The 11,412-nt window shown below is 42.1% G+C and overlaps 1 long non-coding RNA gene across 1 annotated transcript; it reads left to right on the top strand.

Moving 5' to 3' along the window:
• The first annotated feature begins 1,744 nt into the window (after positions 1-1,744).
• On the top strand, positions 1,745-7,264 carry LOC307024933. The gene is made up of 3 exons (XR_013804027.1): positions 1,745-1,969; positions 6,472-6,565; positions 6,733-7,264. It is a non-coding gene; the product is annotated as an uncharacterized lncRNA (long non-coding RNA).
• The last annotated feature ends 4,148 nt before the right edge of the window (positions 7,265-11,412 follow it).

Here is an 11,412-nt window from a genome sequence, read left to right as displayed (position 1 = left end):
ACACAACCAAGAAACCCGGTTTGAACTGCTTTTTGACAATAGAAATGACAATAAATCCTTAAATATCATCAGATTAGGGAACGACAATTACTGTAATCAGAGTTACGATCATCCTGATTGGTGAATGTGTCATATATTACCATATTTCACTATTTCCCTAATAAAAACTTTAAGAGCAACTAGTTATTGTGGGTAAAAAAAAAAACGTGTTTTCAGTAAATACTTGCTAAAAGAAGCATTTTAATGGTGTCAAAGCAAAATACAAGTAGAGTTTATAGTTTATAGGGTTTGCTTTCACACCTAACGGAGATTTTTGTCTGTTCTTCGTAACTGATTGCACTTTCGTAGCAAATCTTTATTTATCCGTGTCCTCATTCCCCGCTGCAGCCTGCTCTCAGTGTCATGACTAGAATCCCCTCCGCTGTATTTAGCTTGTTTGTTCACTCTCCTCGGAAAATCTTAAAAAGCAGATGTGTGTGTGTGTGTGTGTGTGAGTGTGTGTGTGTGTGTGTGTGTGTGTGTGTGTGTGTGTGTGTGTGTGTGTGTGTGTGTGTGTGTGTGTGTGTGTGTGTGTGTGTGTGTGTGTGTGTGTGTGTGTGTGTGTGTGTGTGTGTGTGTGTCAATGTGACCCCTGGCGTACACTGCGGAGACTTATCGTGAATCTGGAGAAAACACACACAACGGCAGCAGCGTGAGAACCAGCGGACTGGGAGTCGAGAGATAACAGAGAGGGGATCGGGGGTAAGATGGAAGAAGAGGGGAGGGGTTATAGACGGAGGGATGAGGATGGATGACACAGCGAGTGAGCTGGAGGGAGGGAGTGTGTGTGTGTGTGTGTGTGTGTGTGTGTGTGTGTGTGTGTGTGTGTGTGTGTGTGTGTGTGTGTGTGTGTGTGTGTGTGTGTGTGTGTGTGTGTGTGTGTGTGTGTGTGTGTGTGTGTGTGTGTGTGTGTGTGTGTGTGTGTGTGTGTGTGTGTGTGTGTGTGTGTGTGTGTGTGTGTGTGTGTGTGTGTGTGTGTGTGTGTGTGTGTGTGTGTGCATTTCACAGAAATAATGATATCTCTTCTCCGTCTGAAGCGCGTTGTCTAATCCTTTTTATTCTTTGGTGATCGGAGATGGAGGAGACAGCGCTGTGCAATGTTGGCAGACAGCCACTCCACACACACACACACACACACACACACACACACACACACACACACACACACACACACACACACACACACACACACACACACACACACACACTGCCTGTCTCTGCACACACACGCTAAAATCAGGGAGTTTTTTCATGTGGACAATGACCCTGTTCAGAGTCTCAGGATGATGAACACAGCAGATATCCCTATGCAGATGATGTGATGTTGTTTCAGTCACAATGGGCTCCATTACCTACAGAGGAGCAACACACACAGCTTTGGGGTGTTTTGGTCTCTTTTTGCAGTCGTTTTGAGTCTCTTTGGCTTCCTTGCACAATATCAGGGTTTTTCCAGGTCACAATTATCAAGAGTTTGAACATTCAATGCTGAAAGAGAGTAGGCTACTTCAGTATTTTTCTCAAGTAATAATAGCCACTCTGAAAAGACACTTAAAATGTTGCTGTTCCCTTTAGTGTCTACTTCCTGTCTGTCTTCTCCAGGGTTGCGTTCCAATAGTCCATTTAGCTTAGGAACCTTCCTAACTGAGTGAAATGACCCGGAAGTCCCTCAGTGGCAGCCATGATAAGTGCCGTTCCAATTCTCCAAATGAAAGGAAAGGAGGTTTCAAACTCCCTTTATAACCTCCTTTAGCTTAGGAACCACTGGACCTCCTTCACCGAAAGGAGAGGAGAAAATGCTGCCCCACAATGCCTTGCAGCCGCAGCATTTGCCGTCACACAACAGTCGGCCGTTCACGGAAACAACCGATTATGACGGAGAAATGATATCATGAAAGTTACGGTGCTTATTAAGCATTTTAAAACGTATGTGGTAAGTTACCAAAGTGCTTTGTTCTGAACGTTCATCAGTATTATAATCAAAAAGAGAAATATGAACGTTAGTTTTTACTGAAATGATCAAATAAAGTCAACATTTCACTGAGCTGTGTGGGGGTTGTTCAACTTTTAAAAGATGTTTGAATGATATACACAGTGATAGCTGTTAAGGACTTACGTTTATAATAAATACATTTGTATTGATTTTAAGATCTTTTCATACAATCATACGTATTGGGATCATTTGTATTAATGTGGACCGGAGGGAGAGGGTGACGAGCATAAGTTTCACTTTCCTTTTTTATTTCAATTCCAGCTTTGGTCATGAAGAATATGTTTCTCTGTTGTTCATAAAGCATAGCAACAGCATCAGAGCACGGTGCAGAGTCTCTAGATGAGTCCCTCGTTCTTATTAAACATCCATGTTGTAGTCCGTTGTATAGAAAACTGTAGTTTCCATAGTTTCCCCACAGCAGCAGACGCACACAATGACGTCCGCTGGCGCATCATAAATACGTCGGATAGTGAAAGTGCATTTGGACTCTCTAAAGTACCGCAGTCTCTTCTCCTAAGTCCTTTTGAATTCTCCTATCCACTATCCCTTGACCCCGTGATGTTTCACTCAGAGGTCAAGGAATAGGAGATAGGGTTAGAACTTAGGAGCTCATTTTTGGATTATCGGAACGCAACCCTGCTGTTCCCTTTGTCACTACCCGATCTGCCCCCCTGCCCGATCTGCACTGCGCATGTGCGAGATGGTCCGCCATATTGGACAACTCCATACGGCAACTCTAGACGTCTAGACGGCTGCCCTATTTGCATCGTGCATGCGCGAGTCATAAACGTCTCAAATATCTATACAAAAATATTTTGTTATTTGATTTGAAATAAAATGAAGGACATTCACAGTTAATGTAATTAGATATAAATGATGAATGCCATACATGTTGCATACAATCACAGTCAATATGTCTTCAGTATGTATGATAGCTGTCTAACAGAAGTTAAATCCATTTCTCACTTATTCTGACAATGTACTTAACCCAATGAAATGACCCAATAAAAGTAGTTGTTAAATAATAGCGAAGTCACGTTGTAATAACAATAACTCATCTCTCTCGTTCAGATTAATATTGTCAGGTTTTTTTAGTGTTCTTTTTCTGCTTTGCCAAACGCCACTGTGTCAAGTTAGAGTTGCTGTATGTAGTTGTCAAAGATGGCGGACCATCTCGCACATGCGCCGTGCAGATCGGGCAGTGGGGCAGATCGGGTAGTGACACCCTTTAGGGTTTACTTCCTGTCTGTCTTCCTCTGCTGTTCCCTTTAGTGTTTACTTCCTGTCTGTCTTCTTCTGCTGTTCCTGTTAGTGTTTACTTCCTGTCTGTCTTCTTCTTCTGTTCCTGTTAGTGTTTACTTCCTGTCTGTCTTCTTCTACTGTTCCCTTTAGTGTTTACTTCCTGTCTGTCTTCTTCTACTGTTCCCTTTAGTGTTTACTTCCTGTCTGTCTTCTTCTTCTGTTCCTGTTAGTGTTTACTTCCTGTCTGTCTTCTTCTACTGTTCCCTTTAGTGTTTACTTCCTGTCTGTCTTCTTCTGCTGTTCCCTTTAGTGTTTACTTCCTGTCTGTCTTCTTCTTCTGTTCCTGTTAGTGTTTACTTCCTGTCTGTCTTCTTCTTCTGTTCCTGTTAGTGTTTACTTCCTGTCTGTCTTCTTCTACTGTTCCCTTTAGTGTTTACTTCCTGTCTGTCTTCTTCTGCTGTTCCCTTTAGTGTTTACTTCCTGTCTGTCTTCTTCTTCTGTTCCTGTTAGTGTTTACTTCCTGTCTGTCTTCTTCTTCTGTTCCTGTTAGTGTTTACTTCCTGTCTGTCTTCTTCTACTGTTCCCTTTAGTGTTTACTTCCTGTCTGTCTTCTTCTACTGTTCCCTTTAGTGTTTACTTCCTGTCTGTCTTCTTCTACTCTTCCCTTTAGTGTTTACTTCCTGTCAGTCTTCTTATGATGTTCCCTTTAGTGTTTACTTCCTGTCTGTCTTCTTATGATGTTCCCTTTAGTGTTTACTTCCTGTCTGTCTTCTTATAATGTTTCCTTTAGTGTTTACGTCTTGTCTGTCTGTCTTCTTCTACTGTTCCCTTTAGTGTTTACTTCCTGTCTGTCTTCTTGTGATGTTCGCTTTAGTGTTTACTTCCTGTCTTCTTCTACTGTTCCCTTTAGTGTTTACTTCCTGCCTGTCTTCTTCTTCTGTTCCCTTTAGTGTTTACTTCCTGTCTGTCCGTCTGTCTTCTTCTACTGTTCCCTTTAGTGTTTACTTCCTGGCTGTCTTCTTGAGATGTTCCCTTTAGTGTTTACTTCCCGTCTTCTTCTACTGTTCCCTTTAGTGTTTACTTCCTGCCTGTCTTCTTTTTCTGTTCCCTTTAGTGTTTACTTCCTGTCTGTCTGTCTTCTTCTACTGTTCCCTTTCGTGTTTACTTCCTGTCTATCTTCTTGTGATGTTCCCTTTAGTGTTTACTTCCTGTCTGTCTTCTTCTACTGTTCCCTTTAGTGTTTACTTCCTGTCTGTCTTCTTCTACTGTTCCCTTTAGTGTTTACTTCCTGTCTGTCTTCTTCTTCTGTTCCTGTTAGTGTTTACTTCCTGTCTGTCTTCTTCTACTGTTCCCTTTAGTGTTTACTTCCTGTCTGTCTTCTTCTGCTGTTCCCTTTAGTGTTTACTTCCTGTCTGTCTTCTTCTTCTGTTCCTGTTAGTGTTTACTTCCTGTCTGTCTTCTTCTTCTGTTCCTGTTAGTGTTTACTTCCTGTCTGTCTTCTTCTACTGTTCCCTTTAGTGTTTACTTCCTGTCTGTCTTCTTCTGCTGTTCCCTTTAGTGTTTACTTCCTGTCTGTCTTCTTCTACTCTTCCCTTTAGTGTTTACTTCCTGTCAGTCTTCTTATGATGTTCCCTTTAGTGTTTACTTCATGTCTGTCTTCTTATGATGTTCCCTTTAGTGTTTACTTCCTGTCTGTCTTCTTATAATGTTTCCTTTAGTGTTTACGTCTTGTCTGTCTGTCTTCTTCTACTGTTCCCTTTAGTGTTTACTTCCTGTCTGTCTTCTTGTGATGTTCCCTTTAGTGTTTACTTCCTGTCTTCTTCTACTGTTCCCTTTAGTGTTTACTTCCTGCCTGTCTTCTTCTTCTTTTCCCTTTAGTGTTTACTTCCTGTCTGTCTGTCTGTCTTCTTCTACTGTTCCCTTTAGTGTTTACTTCCTGTCTGTCTTCTTGTGATGTTCCCTTTAGTGTTTACTTCCCGTCTTCTTCTGCTGTTCCCTTTAGTGTTTACTTCCTGTCTGTCTTCTTGTGATGTTCCCTTTAGTGTTTACTTCCCGTCTTCTTCTACTGTTCCCTTTAGTGTTTACTTCCTGCCTGTCTTCTTATAATGTTCCCTTTAGTGTTTACTTCCTGTCTGTCTGTCTTCTTCTACTGTTCCCTTTCGTGTTTACTTCCTGTCTATCTTCTTGTGATGTTCCCTTTAGTGTTTACTTCCTGCCTGTCTTCTTCTTCTGTTCCCTTTAGTGTTTACTTCCTGTCTGTCTTCTTCTGATGTTCCCTTTAGTGTTTACTTCCTGCCTGTCTTCTTCTGATGTTCCCTTTAGTGTTTACTTCCTGTATGTCTTCTTCTGCTGTTCCCTTTAGTGTTTACTTCCTGTCTGTCTTCTTCTACTCTTCCCTTTAGTGTTTACTTCCTGTCTGTCTTCTTGTGATGTTCCCTTTAGTGTTTACTTCCCGTCTTCTTCTACTGTTCCCTTTAGTGTTTACTTCCTGCCTGTCTTATAATGTTCCCTTTAGTGTTTACTTCCTGTCTGTCTGTCTTCTTCTACTGTTCCCTTTCGTGTTTACTTCCTGTCTATCTTCTTGTGATGTTCCCTTTAGTGTTTACTTCCTGCCTGTCTTCTTCTTCTGTTCCCTTTAGTGTTTACTTCCTGTCTGTCTTCTTCTGATGTTCCCTTTAGTGTTTACTTCCTGCCTGTCTTCTTCTTCTGTTCCCTTTAGTGTTTACTTCATGTATGTCTTCTTCTGCTGTTCCCTTTAGTGTTTGCTTCCTGTCTGTCTTCTTGTACTGTTCCCTTTAGTGTTTACTTCCTGTCTGTCTTCTTCTTAAAGTATTGCAAGTTGTTTTCTGATGGATAAAAACAAATGATTGTTGTCCACAGCTAACATTAAATTGACCGGACTTCCTTCTGCGGATTGATATGAGTGCAAATAGTCCCTTGATCATCCTTAGCAACACTCTGATATCCTTAGCAACGGTCTGTTAGCAAAAATGAACAGCCTTCAGAATGTCCAAATCGACCAATCAGAATCTGGTATTCCACTAGGCTGTAAATAGTAATAAATCCTTTTGCTGTTTGCTGCCTCCTTCATATCCCCAGTGGATGCAACACACATCAGATGTGGTCTTTGTGCTCCAGTCGTGTCCCGTGTGTTGGGTTTCTTCAGTTCCTCATGTTTACGCTCTTGTTTTCCCCCTCAGCAGACATCTGGATGTGTCAGCAGCTCGAAGTTACAAGTGAAGAATCATGCAGAGAGAGGAGTGAAAGTGCTGCTCTAGCACCGCGTCTAATGAGGTGAGTGTGTTACTATGAGAAACCCCTGCAGACAGACACACACACACTCTCAGACAGACACACACTCTCAGACACACACACTCTGGTTTCTGTCTGTCTGGCTCAAGAGCTTTTTTCTATAAAGTAATACCGCTGAATAATTCATAACCTCTTGTCCTGCATTACAGACAGGCAGGAGGAGAGGACGCCTGTCACACCAACATGGAGCGGAAGAAGAAGCAGCAATACTGAACTGTAAAAGTGTTTCAAGTAAAAGTCTTAATTTACTTAACTTGAATTACCAAAAGTAAAAGGCTCAAGGGACTATTTGCAGTCATATCAATCCGCAGAAAGAACTCCCGAACGTCAGCTTTGGACAACAAATATTCGTTGTTTTTTTTTAACTATTGCTTCTTTGGTTTTTTTGCCATGTTGTGCTGAATGTATCTGTTATTGTCCCCGTTGCAGGACAAATAAAAAACTTCTGAAAACATTGTGGAATACATATTAATAAATAAATAAATAATAGTTAAATACAGTTATTCTGCAGTCTCCAAAGCTCTGGATTGCAGTATTTTCTGCAGAGAAATACAGCTACTTACGCAGATTACCAGCTCGGGATGAGACGGATCGTAAGTCACACACACACACACACACACACACACACACACACACACACACACACACACACTGATAAAAATCCCCTCTTCACCAGTAAATCTGCACTATACGGGACCTCCCTCTCTCTCCATCTTATGTAAGTGTGTCCTGATCTTTGCTGCAGCCAACAACCCTGACACACACACACACACACACACACACACACACACACACACACACACACACACACACACAATGCACCTTTACCAGCTTTGAGAACACTTTCATGATCAATCATTATAAAACATATCATATCTATTATTCTGAAATGGACCAATCTGCACAACGACTACTTTTACTGTCTTTCACTATATTTTGATGAGAATACTTTTCTACTTTCACTTGAGGAACATTTTGAATGCAGGACTTTTACTGTAACAGAGTATTCCTACACTCTGGTACTTCCACTTTTACTGAAGTACAAGATCTGAGTACTTCTACTTCTACTCAAGTACAAGATCTGAGTACTTCTACTTTTACTCAAGTACAAGATCTGAGTACTTCTACTTTTACTCAAGTACAAGATCTGAGTACTTCTACTTCTACTCAAGTACAAGATCTGAGTACTTCTACTTCTACTCAAGTACAAGATCTGAGTACTTCTACTTTTACTCAAGTACAAGATCTGAGTACTTCTACTTCTACTCAAGTACAAGATCTGAGTACTTCTACTTTTACTCAAGTACAATTTCTGAGCACTTCTGCCACCATTGAGATGAAGTGTGTGTGTGTGTGTGTGTGTGTGTGTGTGTGTGTGTGTGTGTGTGTGTGTGTGTGTGTGTGTGTGTGTGTGTGTGTGTGTGTGTGTGTGTGTGTGTGTGTGGGGGGGGGTAGGCGGTGCAGTGAGCGGGATGCACACACAGAGAGAGAGAGAGAGAGAGAGAGAGAGAGAGAGAGAGAGGAGGATCTGAGTCAGAAAGCAGGAGGCTCTCTTCAGTCAGGATCTCCCCCTGCATCGCTGACTGTTTTCCAGCGCAGTTTCTCTCCCCCTTTTTTAACATCAACTCCCACAGTCTCCCCCTTTTTTTAGCATCTACTCCCACAGTCTCCCCCTCTCTCTCCCTGTCCTCCCCCGCAGTCTCCGGACCGGCTTCCGTGGCCATGCCGTCGCTCCGCTACCGACGCTCGGTGTCCGCGCTGATGTGGATCGGACTGCTGTGGAGCCGCGTCTCAGCAGGAGGTAGAGCGACACACACACACACACACACACACACACACACACACACGCTGCATGTCCTCTGCGCTCTTGGTCCAATCACAAGGACAGGAGTTTGTGGTAAAACGCTGCAAAAACAACTCGTGTTTCTGGGCATCTCTGGCTTGTTTTCGACTCGTAGGAGGAGAGTATGGGGGGGGGGTAGAGAGGAAGGGAGAGAAAGGGAGGGAGATAGAGAGAGAAAGAGAGAGAGAAAAGGAGGGAGGGGGGAGTCTGAGGCTGTGTTTGAAGTCTTGAAATAAACGCTGTTGCAGGCTATTTGCTGTGTGAGCAACCATAAGCAGTTTGGCTCTAAAACAGTGATGCACAGACATCTATCCGAGCGTGGGAGAGAGAGAGAGAGAGAGAGAGAGAGAGAGAGAGAGAGAGAGAGAGAGAGAGAGAGAGAGAGAGAGAGAGAGAGAGAGAGAGAGAGAGAGAGAGAGAGAGAGAGATATTTGAGCAGTTTGTTTATATGTATTTGTGTATGTTGCAACTATACAGAGCTTTATTTATTCTAATAAAGCTATTGAATTGAATAGAGAGAGAGAGAGAGAGAGAGTCACCTGTCAACCAGCTCTGCAGTTAAACTGATTGTCAGAGAGAGGCAGGGGATCCCTTCAGTTTGTGTCGTGTGTTTGTGTGTGTGTGTGTGTGTGTGTGTGTGTGTGTGTGTGTGTGTGTGTGTGTGTGTGTGTGTGTGTGTGTGTGTGTGTGTGTGTGTGTGTGTGTGTGTGTGTGTGGATGATGTGCATGTAAATGGTTAATCTTGGCTACATCGGTTCGTCTCTATGGTACCAGACATTGATTCAGCATCAATGGTGTTATTTTTATAACTGTATTTATTCATGCTTTATCAGTTCTCATGTTTTTAGACTCCTGGTCACTGACAACATTAATCTGTAAAATGTAGTTTATTCTATTAGACATCAATTCACTTCTCCTGCACGATTTCATTTCTACTCGGTTTCTTCTTGCTTTATTGTTATTACATTACATTAGATGTTACTCATTGGACGCTTTTATCCAAAGCAACTTACATACTCAATACTGTGAAGTGTCTCAGGTACTCAACAACATGCTGGCTGCAGTGGGGTTTGAACCTGTGACCCCCTGATCCCAACACCAACAAACTAGCCCACTGCGCCACACGCCTCCCAAGCCTTGGACTTAAGATGTCCATTCTATATCTACACTGTAGCTCCTGTGCACATGACAATAAAGCCTTTGAGTCTTAATGCGAAGGTTGAAGGTTGAAGGTTGCCAGGTTGCCAGGTTGCAGAAAACCCTCCTCCATCCTCCCTTACTGTTTGCCCTTTATATCCATGAACAAAATGGTCTCTTTTCTCCAAGATCTCTAAGACCTTATTATCTTTTTAATAATGCTGTCAAAATAATCGCGTTAACGGCGGTAATTAATTTTTTTAATTAATTGCGTTAAACATATTTAACGCATGTGCAGAATGGCCGCCCCATACATCCCATCAGTGGCAGCGCTGGGGTAGGCTACAGCCATACCAAGAAATGGCTTAGCCCCACCATAAAAAATGATGTTAAAGTAAGCAAAAGAAAGTCCGCCCACTCACGCGGAGTAAATCACACAGACAGCAGTTAGTCAGATTGATTTCAGTAGCCACTTGTCTGGAAATACCGAAGACTAGAAACGGTTTTGAAAACTTTTGTCACGTAGTGATCGTCTTCTCAATAAAACATCTTTGATAATGTCTTCTGGCCAATCAGAATCAAGATAACGTCGTGGTGTTGTTGCAGGAGGTCCCGACGGAGAATACTTTTGCTGTAGTGCATCTCTACATCGTTACAACATTACGTGTTGATAGAAATCAACACGTAATGAATTAAGACCCCACGGTTTGATGATTGATAGGTGTGTGGGCTGTCTTTCATTCTGACACACAGAACAATGTTATAATAAACATACTGTATGTTAAATGGATATATCCGCCTTCTTTCATTTATCTTTCCATTCCCACAAAAATATACATAAAGAAATGGCATATTTTGGACATAGTTCGAATGGTGATGAATCTGATTAATACATTTTTAAGCTGTGATTAATCTGATTAAAAATTGTAATCGTTTGACAGCCCTACTTTTTAAATGACTTCCAAAGAAATGGCTACTTACGTTTGTCCCTTTGGCACCGTGCACTGTCAGATAGTAGCTCTCAATAAATGGCTTCTTTTCTTTTGGGTTATAAAATTACAGCTTCTTGAAATAACACTTTTGGGTTGACTGCAGAGCATCCTCCGCCCAGACCCTTGTTATCTCGCTGGAGTCACAACAACCAGTAAAACCAGAAAGAAGTAATGGACAGAGGACATGGTGGACACGTTTAAGGAGGACATATTCTGCTCATTTCAATGTCTACATATTAGTGTTTCTTTTATACAATGTTAGTCTAACTTCATTTTGGTTTTGGAGAAACTAAACGAGCTTTTTTGTGACGACAACACAATTACTAAACAAAATAATCTTCATCATGCAGCCGCAGCAAAGTGTTCCCTCTCTGTTCTGTATGCTGCTTTTTAGATTAGATGTGTCTGGTTATATAAAAGAGAAACATGTTATTATTATTTTGTCTTCCATCACAAGGAGACGTGTTGAGGCCTGTCATTTTCTCACACTCTGACATTTATTTCAACGTTCGCTCCAGAAGATTTCATCCCTCTCTCCCTCTTTGATTCTACTTTGAAAACCCAAAGTGACAGTTGGTTTCATAGAGCTGTACACACACACACACACACACACACACACACACACACACACACACACACACACACACACACACACACACACACACACACACACACACACACACACACACACACACACACACACACACACACACACACACACAGAGTCCCTGCCTCGCTGGTTTCATCTCACCGTCGGTGTCTGTGTTTAATGAGATCACCCAGCAGAGATGTAATGTCACAGAGCAGGTTTCTGATAGTGTGTGTTAACGTGTGTGTGTGTGTGTGTGTGTGTGTGT

The sequence above is a fragment of the Notothenia rossii genome (assembly GCF_949606895.1).
Source record: "Notothenia rossii genome assembly, chromosome: 11".
In the NCBI taxonomy this organism is placed as follows: domain Eukaryota; kingdom Metazoa; phylum Chordata; class Actinopteri; order Perciformes; family Nototheniidae; genus Notothenia; species Notothenia rossii.
The sequence above is the reverse complement of the archived record's forward strand: the minus strand, read 5'-3'. Positions and strand labels throughout refer to the sequence as shown.